This window comes from Corvus brachyrhynchos, unplaced genomic scaffold (genome assembly GCF_000691975.1).
Source record: "Corvus brachyrhynchos isolate BGI_N302 unplaced genomic scaffold, ASM69197v1 scaffold449, whole genome shotgun sequence".
Lineage (NCBI taxonomy): Eukaryota > Metazoa > Chordata > Aves > Passeriformes > Corvidae > Corvus > Corvus brachyrhynchos.
The window spans coordinates 50539-64170 of NW_008240049.1; the positions used below are offsets into that span (position 1 = coordinate 50539).

General features: G+C 41.0%; 1 long non-coding RNA gene across 2 annotated transcripts; it reads left to right on the forward strand.

Moving 5' to 3' along the window:
- The first annotated feature begins 3543 nt into the window (after positions 1 to 3543).
- On the forward strand, positions 3544 to 13626 carry LOC108449181. Of its 2 annotated transcripts, none has more exons than XR_001865319.1 (3): positions 3544 to 3685; positions 6174 to 6429; positions 7557 to 13626. It is a non-coding gene; the product is annotated as an uncharacterized LOC108449181 (long non-coding RNA). The 2 variants fall into 2 exon arrangements; XR_001865320.1 differs by having other exon boundaries at positions 3545 to 3685; positions 8610 to 13626.
- Positions 13627 to 13632: the final 6 nt, after the last annotated feature.

Below are 13632 nucleotides of genomic sequence, written 5' to 3' on the forward strand. Positions count from 1 at the left end.
CTACATGCAGATACAACAGAACTTTATAGATTCAATTACTGATTTAACAAGAAAAGGATCTGCATGGGTTGTGCTCAAGGGACAAATGTTCTGATCATCTGTGCCTTGTTTATTTTTAATTAAGTGAGGGATTTAATTCATGAGATCCTTCATATCTTTCTCTGGTGTTTCTGTCCCTAATGTTTTATTTTGTGAATGGTCACACCATTAGGACAATTATGCCTTCTGAGGAAGTGGCACAGCTTATTTACCTGAGTTATCTGAAGGTCTTTCACTACTGCTCAACACTGTCCAAGTGAAGTGACTTTAGCCATGCTCACCATCATGCAGTGGTACAAACACTTTGTAAGGGTTTATTAATCATGGATAAACCACCAATGTTGCTTCTTGTCCTGGACTGGATTTTGCACAACCTGCACAGGTTTTTCTGTGCTGTGACCTTTGGTTCCAGGGTGATTATGGGCGAACCTAACCATGGTGTCCCTGAGCCTGTGTGTGTGTCAGGTCAATTCACAGCAAACCTCAGCTCCTTGCACTTGGAGCCACTTCTGAAAGGCACTACTGAAGAGAATTTCTGGCCCTTTTCTGTCATATATTTAACCTTGGGCTTGCTTGTCACAGGCCTAGACAGAAAAGTGCAGGAAGTTGTCCCTCAGCCTCCTTTTCTTCTAGCTCAACAAACCTGAAGTCCAGAGCTGCTCTTCACAAGACATTCATGCCAGCCCTTAAATGGCAAACACTCTAATTACAGCACAGTAGGCTGGATCTGGTTGTGGAAAATAATAATAATAAAAAAATTGCAGACACCATAATAAACTACAGCCTAGAAGACAAACTGTGGAGGCCAGGAAGACAAAGCAGTAATTGAAATTACATCTGGTGCATAACACTGTTTTTACAAGCTTCCAACTTCAAGGAACATTTAATTATTCTAGGATTATAATTACTGCATGAAAAAGCACTGAATCATTACATTTCCTTGAAGTTTTTTATATATATAGTTTGCCTGAAATCTTATCACAGGAGAGTATCATGGAAATGTACCTCAAAATCCTTGTTTCCAGAAGAACATGGAAATTGTCACACACAATAAAAATACATTGAAAATCAAGGATTTGCAGCAGATGGCTAATTTTGCCCCTGCTTGGATCTGATAAATGCATTCATCTGGACAAACAGCTGGCATAAATAATTAGGGCCAAAAGCACTAATAGGGTACGCAGAGCTGCTCCACAGAGAGGCTGAAGAACACCTTCAAAAGGGGGAATACCTTGATATTGCTCTTTTTGTTGGTTTCAGTTTCCTTCTTCAGACACAGGAGATCTAGAAGTATTCCTGAAGAGTAACAGGCGCAGTTTCTGTTTCGTTCACGGCTCAAGCAGACAAAGCTCAGTATTTGGACATGGACTCATCTTAGAATCCCAAACCAACAGCACTAATTCAAACTAGCCAAGAATAATGTCATTATTCTTCTATTTTCCATCGAGACAACTTTTGATAATTCACAGTTTTGCCACCTGGTAAACTCATTGACATAAAATTGCCCCTTTCTGAGCTATCCCTCTCAGTTAAGTGTGGGTTAATACAGTACTTTCCTGTATATTAAAGAAAAAAAAAGGGAAAAAAAGGAAAAAAACCTGGTTGTGCATAAAAAGTAGTCTTGTAGAAGATAAAAATCTCTAAGAAGGTTACATCTATGACTGCCCTTAATTTCAAGTTATGCAAAGATGCAAAATTACTGAATTCCAGTAGCCTTTCACAAGTGGACAGAAACAGTGTGTGGGGTGTTGCCAAGATGTTCTCAATTATTTCACCTTAGCCATTGCTTCTCTCTTTGGGAGCTAACATCAACTATTCAGATCTAGTGGCGGTCAGTGCTATTACCGGCCCTTCTGCAGCCAAAGGCCACCTTCCTTCCTGTTCAAAACCTTACTCACTGGTGGAATTTCGCAAGCACAGCGTAATAAGAGGGATCTAATTACATTGTTCCTTTTGGGTAGGGCTTCCCCCCTCTCCAGTCAGAGAATTTTTTTTACAAGATACCTTGTTTGTAGATTTTGTGCCAGTAGAGTTACAAGTCCTTTCTTAGAGTACTGCTGAGTGCAGTTTACTGATGGGTTTATACAATTCCAATGGTTTATTAGCAGTTTGAGGAAAGAGGTGGAAAACTACTGTCATAGCTATGACTTAATATTAAATGACAACATATGAAGATTTTCTGCAAGTTTTGCATGCTCCTTCCTAGTGGCAGGCTTTGTTTCATTGACGTGGCTTCTTTCAGAAATCTTTGCAACCAGAAGATGGTTCGGGGAATGCACCTACCAAAATCAGACCAGGTTTTGTTTAGATGACTGTTTGGAAAGAGATCCTGCTAAAGCCACCCACAAGATATGATTAGTCCAGCTGACTTTCAGTCTCATTTCCAGTCTGTCCCCAGTAGTCAGAGCAGAATCCACGCATATGTGGGACTAATGCATTTGTCTGTTTGATATTTTGACCAAGCAAATGGAATTTAAAAACATTAATACTAGCTGGAGAGCAAGAGACCAAGGAAATCTTGTAAAGAAAAAATTTCAGTTGTGCCATGTCAAAATTTGTTTAATTTGTTTAGTTGTAGATTAGTGACTGCTTTCCAGGTTGGGTTTTCTCTTTGTTTCACCAAGAATTGAATCAGCTCGCATGCATCTGACTATCACGGGAGTGTTTGGGCTTAGATGAACAGTGTAGTGTGCAGAAAGGCTCTAGATGTGATCAGAGGAAAAGAAAAGAAGTAACTCTGCAAGCTCTGTTGAAAATATTTTTTTCTTTTTTTTAGCTGTAACACAAAACTAACATAAAAATTACTGAAATCCATGCAAAGAATATTTGTTTGCACATGCAGATCAGTAGAACAGCATACACTCCATCAACAACAATTTGTTTTAAAGAAGTTTGAAGACTTGGTTTCTGTGTTATGTAGTAAATATTTATTCACTATTCTACTAAGTTACAAAAGGAAAAGAAAATCTACCTTTTTATTGCAATAACCATGGTGATATTCAGAATAATGGTACAGCAAGGGACATAGCAACCTTATATTCTCCAAACAGATTTTATATATATTTTTCAGATTCTATTGCTGTATTAAACTACTGAATATTTAAATGGCCAGGATAGGGAAGGACAAAAAAACCCCCAAGTAATCTCTTCTTTATTCAGACTGTAGTTCATATTAGGCCACCTTTCCTGATAGGTTCTTCTTGAGGAAATTGCAAACTGTCATAAGGATCTGCAACCAGAATGGCCTTTCCTGTGGTATCTGTTTTCCCTCCTTCTTTATGAATCCAGTAATAACATAGATAACAGAACAAGCATCTTTCCTTACCATACCCTTGTGAGATAAGGTGGAGCTGTCATTACCATCTGACAGGGAGGGAGAAACCCCAGGGGTAGTTTTGACGTAATAGTGCAGAACATATTTCTCTGCTTAGTGTCTTACCTTCCAAGATAAGGGCTGCTCTCCCACTGCAGTGTAGATTGGTAAGAGGTGATTAACTGTGCTGGAAATTTCTTAAGGTGGCTGAGAGTAAACAGAGAAGAGAAGGATATTTCCTGAATCCACATCAGCCGCAACTAAACCCCTATTACTCTGCTTTACAGAAAGAGGCCTTCCCTCCTGTGGAAAATTTAAAGGGGTACTTTTGAGGTAAGCACATTTCTTTTCTCCCTTCAGGTCAAGAGCTTAGTCCATTTTTTTTTTTTTAATTATTTTTATTCCTTTAAAAAAATTATTTTTATTTTTATCATATTGTGACTTTTTTTGACTTCTAGCTATTTTAAGAAAGCCTCGTGTTCAATGTCATGCTTTTCCTGGTGGTTCTGCATTGCCTGACCGACCACTTTCCATATCCATCCCCATTGCAATAAGTGCTCTAAAAGACAAACTGTGAGATAAAACAGGGATGGGAAACCTGCTTTACAGCTGACCACTGTGTCTTTAATCTGGTGTACAGTCTATTTTTCTAACCAATACATGAACCAGTGAAGCTCTGGATGAAAAAGATGTTATAGCCAATGTTTTGAGCAGGGACTGTTTGGGCAGGAATGTGCTGAACACACCCATTGGTCCAGCTTTGCGGGTCAGATGGACAAAGAGATTTCTAACTCAGTGTTTTCAAGTGTGAGGCAGTCCTGGCCCCACCAAGCAGACCTTGAGGAGCCAGGAGATTTTGTGGCTCTCGTCTCCAAGGTGAGACCACAGCTGGACAAGGAGTTTAATAAAATCAGGTTTGGAATTTGTGGCACTAAATGTGTCACTCGTGGACCTGGAACACAGATGTTCACCACGAGCACCCAGTCCAGGAAAAGCAAGGTCTTGCTAACACAGACATGTGTGGACAGCCCCGAGCTCCTGTGAGCCATGTGTTGGAGCGGTGCCACGTGGCTGTGTTGCCATGACTTTATTTTCAATCTAACAAACCCAGCCTGTGAGCACAGGGCTTCCCAGGCCAAGCACAGCACCCTGCTAGCACAGGTCTCCACCTCCCCAGTAACATCCAGCCTCCTCCAAACTGAGCTGGATCTGTAGTTGGATCTGCTTATTCACCTCCATGGACACGTGTCTAAATGACTTCCCAGAAACCACAGAGCAGTTGCTGGAACAGGAGAGATTTATTCTCATTCATCAGACCAGGAAAGTGCTCTGCATAATGCAAAATGGAAGGAAAACAATTTCCTAGTCTTAATCCCACGCCTTAATCACTCTTTTAGCCTTTACAGTTGCAGTTTAAGTTTTCCTAACCTTCAGAGGGGCAGAGGAAAACAAATTTACTGCCAATTCCAGTTTAAGCCTTATTTTTTTTTTCAGAAATATAATCATGCTCTTGAAAGCCAACAAAACTGCACTTTATATTAAAACGATATTATGTCTTGGTACTCCAGGCAACCCTTCAGCAAGATTTTCTGATCCATATTTAAGATCAGACAAGGGCAGGCAGTGTCAGGTGAGAACAGTGTTCAGCCACATCAAAAGGCTTCAGTCACAGTGAATTTTGATCACAAAAATAATTACACCTGCTTGTGTCCTGTAGCTCAGAAACCTTACTCTCATACCACTTTGCTCTGTCAATAATCAGACCAAATAAGCTCATATGGCAATTCTTCATCCATGTTATACTTCCAAGTACATATACTTCCAAGTACATATTTGTTACATGCATTTCTCAGAGGTCAATGATTTATTAAGCATTCACCTTGTGGCATTTACATCAGTACCCTATAATAATGATGTGCAAGCACACTTTTACAAGACTTTCATGGGACACCACAAATAATATAATGGAATGAATCAAGCAAGTGATGACAATTAGTTAAGTAACGCAAGAACATCTGCTGTAACTTGCAGTTCAAGCAAAATATGAGGTGGAAAAGGCCAGTAGTATTAGGTCATCTCATGGGACAACAATGTTTATAATACACTAATTGTGAAGTATTTCCTATAGATGTTACACAAATTCATCTGAAGAGCATCTCATTTCATAGCAAACTTTGCTGCCTTTGGAAGTTCTCACAGCTTTGCCTCCTGTTAAACCATCTTTGCTCATGTGATGTAATAGTCTATTCTCAGGAATTAAATGCATATTCTTTCCTTGAGGTAGGAAGATGAGTAACTTTCCATGAATCAAGCTGATGAGAAAATTTCCCTGAGGGAAAGCATTGTCCATTTACCTCAGCTTTATTTAAAAAAGAAGAAAAAAAACAGGTTACATCTACCCATTGCAATCCAACAGACAGTGCTCCCACGTCCAAGCTGATTGTGGCCTAAAATGTTAACCTGGACAGGAAGACGTGCTGGATTTAACCACAGACTCATGAGCAGTTCTTATTACTGACAATGCAATTGCCAGTACATGCAGAAGTCTTAGACAGGCACAGGTCAGGAATTTCTAATGAAGTCTAGAGAGGAGTACAGCTTTCTGCAACACCCACTCCCAGGGTTCATTCTTAAACCCAAAATATGCTACTTTCAACAGTTTAATCTTTGCCACTCACCTGAGCACCACAGAGAGAAACAGGAATCCCAAACCCATACACGTTGTCTCAAAGGAGAGATGATTAGCTCCATGGTTTTAAAAATACTTACCTGGTGTTTTTATGGTTTTTTGGTTTTTTTTAATATTTTCTCTCTTCTTCAGCCTGATGCAGCAAACATGCTTGACCTGACTGCTAGTGACACCTCCCTGTGCGTTTCTGCAGTCCCTAAGAAAGGCAACAGTGTGCTCAGGTGTTACCAACAGGTGACTGAACTTGTGAGGCACAAAGGCAAAGATGACTCAGAAGTTTTGTCCAAGTGGAGAAGGGAGCAGGAACCTACAGGTACCACTGCTTCCACACAAATACCTCCCAGCCAAAACCATCTGTGGACCTGCTCTGTGTCCCTGGCTCCTGAAGGTAAAGACCAATCCTAAATATGCTCCTCTTACCCCCAGATTTTTTACAGCCAGAAGAGCACGCTGTTCCCTTGCTAGTGTAATAAATTGAATTAGCGTGACTAAGTTAACAAAATTTGGTTGGTTTCCTCAGAAGCTGGGTTCGTTTTCCAGTGCAGGATCCATACCCTGTGTGGGGACAGCCCCTGGCTGTGTGTGTCCTTGGTGGGTCTCCACCAGCCAGGGTCACAGGCGCTCACATGCCCACGGGGCTGCATGCAGCCACAAGCTCTCCTCCGACCACGTAGGAGCTCCCATCCCATGGCAACGGGGCACAAACAGGAGTGTTCTGGGTGGCTGTTTGCAGGTTGTGGCTGGCAGTTGCCATGGTGCCTGGCAGGCAGGTGAGAGAAACCCTTCTGAGGGGCACTGCCAGCAGCTGGCTGCTCCTACCCGCCTGGCACGCAAGGTTTCCCTTCCCACCCTCTGCCCGGAGAGCAAAGGAGGTTGAATGGACACACACAGGTGTGTGTTTGGCCACGTGGCAGCAGCATCCTGCAGAGGCAGGTGCCAAAGGAAGGTGGCATTTCTGTTGGCTTGCATTTTGGATACGCTCTGCTGTCAGTCGAGCACGCACCTTCTGCCAGGAGGACAACGGCAGCGCTGGTCCTCCCACGTGGTGGAAAACCTTCTGCACAGTAACAAATGCTGCTTTCCTTGTATCTCCTGCTGGTGCTTCTGAGAAAGCCTTGGTATCCTGCTTTACTCAGAAATGTAGCATGGTCCACACATCAAAATTAGATGTTCTTGGAATGCTGCTTTGTATAAGTACGTGTTGAAAAAAGGCCCAGAGACAGCTTGTTTGCAAACCTGGGGTTTTGCTTTGTTCTGAGTTTTAAGGACAGGACTGACACTGAAAGCCATCCTGTCCCAACCTGCAAATAAATTCCTTTCAAAGTGAATAATCAGTATCACTAACCCCACTGAATTTCCATGGTGATGCCGACCATGGGGGTGTGACAAACCCATTTGCCTTATTTCAAAGCGACCCCTTTCAACACCACCCAACAATCACAATCTGCCAAGGTACAGATTGTACTCTCCCTCTGAAGATCCTCTCACCACCTCTCTCTCCTTTTTTACATGCAGTTCTTCTCGGCCTAGATGGCCTTTGACGATTTCTGGGAGAAGGAATGAGAGAATTTTGGATGCCTCTGAATTTTATGAATCAGCCTGGCAAGTTACTGGGAAAAGCATTCTCCTTCAGATTGAATTAGAGTTGACCATAGCAACAGGATATCTCAAAATGTGTTTGTCAATTAAGAAAGGAGCAAAACACTTCAGATTAACCTGGATGATTTGTTTTAATTGAAAAATTATTCATTTTATATTTGGATTTGTAAAACCTTTGATCCACTTGCCCTTCTTTAAGAAGTATAAAAGAGAGTATAAAAACAATGCCTTTCTAGGAAAGGAAATTTTCCTGCAGAAAAGTGTCCCAAGTTTAATTTTATAGATTAAAATATTTGAACTGTAAAAAAATTGATCCAACCTTAAAAGCACATTTGGTCTTCTCAGCATTTCTCAGTATAAATAGAAAAGAAATTAAATAGTATTTCTATCTCTATATCCTCTGGATTACTTAAGAGCTCAAGAGGTAATGAGAACATTCTTCTGGCTGTGTTTTAGGGTCTAACCTGCAGCAAACTTTTGCTGAGCTGCCAGTGCTCTTGTCTCAACAACGTTCTGTTTGAGTGAACTTATTCCAGGTATACACCACCACACTTTGAAGAGCATAAGGCCTTAAAATCAATGTCTGCTTTGTGTTCCTGTGACAATGGTTTACGGTTGCCAAAACCACAGTCCTTTTCCACAATATAAGTAAAAATTGGACATGCAGGATTAAGATTAGATCCCATTCCCTTTCCCTTTGGCTCTTGTAAAGAGCAGGCGTTTGGAAGAAAAAGGAGGAATCAGGAGTCTAGGAATCAGGAAAAGAGATAACATGTCCTTAGTGGGGGAAGAAATACAAAACCTGGATTTCCAGTGTGATAGCAAGCAGCCTTCTGAGTCAACAGTGTCAAAAATCCCTGTGTTTCACAAAGGGAAAAGGGCATTTGCCAGAAAGTCTGTCCAGAACATCATGTTTTCCTGTGAATCTGTGCCCCACAAGTTCAAACCCATCTGTGATCTTCTGTCCAGACACACTGACCAGGTGCTCTGCTGGTGACGGTCAGAGGAGCTTCCCAATCATCAGATCCTCATTTCCACATGCTGGTGAGGCCAGAGCTGTGCTTCCTTGGGAGGCGGTGACACAGGGGTGACACGGATTTCACCGCGGGATTAACGCAGCAGTCAGGTGCACGAATAACCAGCGGCTCAGCACACCCTGCTCAGCACACACAGGCGTAAACAGCCCTACCAAGGGGTTCCAGTCAGCAGGACTGCCTTGTCAAGGGGGAATAAACCCACTGCTAACAACAGGTTTACTCGTGGCACTGCGTTGTACAAGCTGCAGGAAATTGCTGACGTTATGCAACGAGTCTCGTCAGAGCCATGAAACCGACCGTGCTCTGTGTCAATTTACTTTTATCCCTGCTCATCAAAGGCAGAATGAGGTGTCATTATTTCCAGCGTAGGACAGAGGTGAGAAAAGTGCCTTGGACAGAACTAACAAACAGGAAAATGAAGCTTCCCTTGTTCTTTTTTGTTTTGTTTTGGTTTGGTTTTTTGTTAGATAGTCATGCCACAAAGCACTGCGTAAGATTTGTGTTTTCCAGCCAATAACATCTTAAACCACAAAACCTACTGATTTTGTGGAAAACACAAGTTAGGGCACTAAAGGATTTTTTGACCTGTTCTTTAAAATAAAACATGTTAATCAGCAGTGTCAACAAATCAAACAGATTGATGCTTTCTGCTGTTTTAAATCTTTAGGGTTTTTAAAGTCACCATGCCATCAATTTTCCTTTCCTTTTATAATTAAAAAATAAAGTGATTAGAAATATAAGGTATTCACTTAGAATATATTCACTCTTTTTTTTTTCTTTTTTTCAAGAGAATCATTTCCTGTTGGCAGGACGGTTTGAAGCTCTGAGTTGCAGAATATTAAAACAAATGTGGCCTTCCCTGGTTAGTTCACTAGGAGCCCAGTTTGTGAAAACTTTCCTATTTGGCTGCTTATAATGCCTCTTTCAGCACAGTCCTAATTATTGGGTCAAATATCTGCTGTTATCATATAGATGTCTTCACAATTTTGATAGAAACTATAACAACTTAAACACATTTTTCCAAATACACTGAACAGAACTGTGAAGGCATTTTCTGTGCTGTGAACTTTCTGGCTTTTGTGGGGTTAATTTTTTTTAATTACTTTTAATCTGCTACATTTTTATCTTTCCTTTACTGTGTTGTTACGTTAGTCTTTAAAAGCTGGTGATAAAACTCCAACAGTTTTCAACAAAAGAGAAAGAAGAAAAAAAAGAAAAAAAAATTTAAAAATTGCATTGGTTCCAGACGACCAGAAGGCAAAAAGTGTTGGTGGTCCTTTTCCCTTTGGTCCTACAAGGAAACAAGAGTTTTTATTTCTGTTTAAATGCTTAGAAGGGGGGAATTAGTCTATCAAATACAATCTCATAACACAGTTTTGGAAGGGGTTGTAAGGAAATGACATTTCTATTGGCATTTTGGGGGCTACTGAAAACATGGATCATTACAGTAATGTCTAAAATATATATTTGAGAACTTCTAGATGTTTATTATTCACCCGAAGTACCACACCATAATACCAAAATGAGCATTTTTCATCACAAAAATTTGTGTATTGTGGACTGTGCAGCACAGCACAACCAGACTTTCTCAGTATTAGATCTGTTTCTGTTTGGGCTTAGATATTTTTGGGAGAGGAAGGAAAAGAAGGAAAGGAAGGAAGGAAGGAAGGAAGGAAGGAAGGAAGGAATAGAAACATTAAGACAATAATAAACAATAACATCAGAAAAGCCCTCTAAGATCGAGTCCAACCATTAACCATTACAGCACTGAACCATTACAGATGACCATGGCTCCTTGCAACATCAAGGAGGTTTATGGTGCTGTCCATTGTGAACAAAGACTGACAGATCCAGCTGTCTGAAAGACTGCAGAGGTATAGATGTAGTCTTACATAAAGTATCTGTACAGATGTGGGCTGGGAAGTATTTCCAAAAGAAGCTGCAACTTACCTTGGTGCCAAATCCATTCTCCCCAGAGAAGACACAGCTCCATTTTTGTACTTCAGACTCAATTGATTCAGATTGTGATCCATTGCTACTCCTCCCCACAGCAGTCTAATTAAGTTTTTGATGGAATTCTGTGAATTCAAGGTGGGGGATCCTGTCATCCAAGTCAAAGGCTGACAGCTTAACTCCACTGACCTGATTATGATGATATTTACAATGGTTTAGAACCCACTTTTGCAACACAGGTACTCTCACTCTTATATTGCAACTGCTACTTTTGGCTTTAATGGCAGATTAATTTCTGATCTATGAATACATTTGTGGATGTGTGCTGTGTACACATATACATCTAAAAACCCATTTTTTGAAGCACACTGGAAAGATGAGTGGGACGATCACTCTCTTCCTCTTCCTAGGTGCTGGGTCAGGGCTTTGTTCCAGAATCAAAACCTCCTGGTTCCTGAGAAGCAGCAGTGACGAATTGATTCTGTTCAGGAAAGCTGACTCAGAGTCTGCACTTTTTCTTTTTTTGCTAATAGAATCTAAATTGCAGTGAATCAGAGGAGTTAAGTGGAATGAGACAAAAGGAAAGACTTGAGTCAGTCAGATGCTGCAGTCAGTGTGGCTCACCTTGAGCTGGTACTTTACAAAAGACTTTAAAACACAGGGAAGTTATTTTGTTCTTTGGTGACAGTGCAGTGCATCTTTTCCGTTCTCTGGCTGCTGTGCATGCTATAGGCTGTGGAGTTGATAATAGGAGTAGATGGTGAAAAGCCCATGCTTCTCCAAAAATGGATTTGCTTGGGTAAAAAACTGCGTTCTGGCAACACATGTGGGCTTATTTATTGTCAGTGTTTCTAAAGATGCCAGTCAAGGTCACAAGATTCAGTCACTCGTGTGCAAATCCATCTGGAATGACACATCCTCTGTCGAACCACCTCCTGTGAAATTCGATGTGAGCAACACTAAGGATCATGTCAGAGATGGGAAGAGATGAAATGACTCTCCCCGAGGCATGGAGTTGCCTGCTGCTTTCCCTAACACCACGTCTGTCATGCAGCAGGTAAAAAAAGGAGTTAAACCCAACAGTGTTGCTGAGGCATCTCTTGGCACAGAGGCATCTGGCTGGACACTGAACATTCTCCACCTGGATTAGACATCTTGGTTCTTTAAATTAGATTTAAAAAGTGTTACCTTCACTGGATTCGCATAAAATTGGTAACTCTCCATCATTTCCAGAGCAATACTCTCGTAGCTGCATCTCGTGGCACACAGAGTCTGGGAGGGCTCTGCCTGCTCCAAGTGGCTCTGTGCTCTGCTCAGACAGGAGGCTGATGAAATCAACCTTTAATGGGTCACACTGAATATGTGTTGGTGCCTTAATCATGCCCATTTGTGGGTCACAGGAATCCTGGGCTGAATGCTAGGTAAAAACTCCTGTTGTTGTTTTGTATTTATCCTGCAGGGTCACATGTACATTTACAGCTTGTTCCTTAAGACCTAGCTATGCCACAACTAGATTTTTTAAATCTACTCTATGCTAAAAGCACCAAATAAATGGGTGCTTAAACATGGGACATTTTCATCTGCTGCTACCTAGACCCTCTTTTCACTTTCACAGAACAAGGCTCTGGTCTGAATTCCTAAGTAAAATTCTGTTTTTGCTGTGGCAAGCTTCCTTTTTTTCATACACCAAGGGAAACACTGCATTAGGCCAAATGACTCAATGTTGTTTGGGAAAATGTATAACTACTAAGGGCACTTGTTATGAAAGTTCATCTGATTAAAGCTGGTTAGGAAGCAAATCTAAGGATGAAAGGAGGCTTTTGTGAACTTTTCTCTGAAAGCACATTAATCCTTAATAAGATATGGTGTGATACAGAGCATGTTGCTGGTTTGACCTGTCGTAACACTTCTGAGATTATTCAAGGGATGAGTTAGTCAACAACAATCTGTAATCTTCTATTTATAGGCAGAGTTCAAATGGATTTTATTGTGTTCCTCCTCACCTTCCCTTCTCTAAAAGCCCAGGGGCCAAAAAAGGAAAAACACTTGTGTGGTATTAGTGGAACTTGCCATGAGTGACAATTTCACTTTCTTTCCAAGTCATATCCCAAAGCAAACTCTGCAATCTGCCAAAGCCTAGTCCTTAGCAAACCACTGGTGGTACTGCTACAGGGGGAGGAAACACCAGTGGTGAAAAGCCTATGTCCAAACAGAAACTTTCCCTATCATGAAGGGAGCAGTGGACAAAAATTTCTCTCAGCAGCTGAACATCTGATCTGAATTCTTGCTTTCCAGACCATTTAATCCATGCACAGATGGGCAAATGCCTCATTCCATTTAATGAACTCTTCCCTGCCTCTGTGCAGGATACAGAACCATCTGCATTGTTTATTTATATATCTTCCCTATTTTCTCTGTTTGCCAAATATTTTTTTTCCCTCTGTCTTTTTGCCTTCAGTGGTGTCATAATCCCAGCTCTTAGATTGATCTCTACCTCTTTATCTAGTCAAGACAATTTTCTCTGCCTATAAATTTCATGAAAAGCTCATAGAAAGTTTCTTGCACTAGTCCTCTAGCTAACTCAGCCTGGGGTCACCACGGAGCAAGAACAGGACCAGAATATTGTAGGTTTATATGTGAATTTTATTGTAATTTGCAGAGATAAGGTTCACAATATCATCTTCCAGATATAAATTTGATACAGACACTCTAGACCCGGGTGGAACTGAAAAAGAAGACACTCTGGATTTTTACATATTAACTAATCTTTCATAGGTTCTCTCATTGCCCTTGCCTGTGGGCAAAAAGATGAGAGGAGCTGTAATTGGGTTAATCCTCTGTATTGTGCTAACAGGCATAGGAAAACACATCCTGCTCGAAGATACCTAAATAAACTCCATTTATGATGTTCTGACTCTGCAGCCAGATTTTTTAAAACATGACATGTCTTTGGGGATAATGCTATCAAAATAGCTCATCCTTCTCTCAAAAGGAGAAAATTC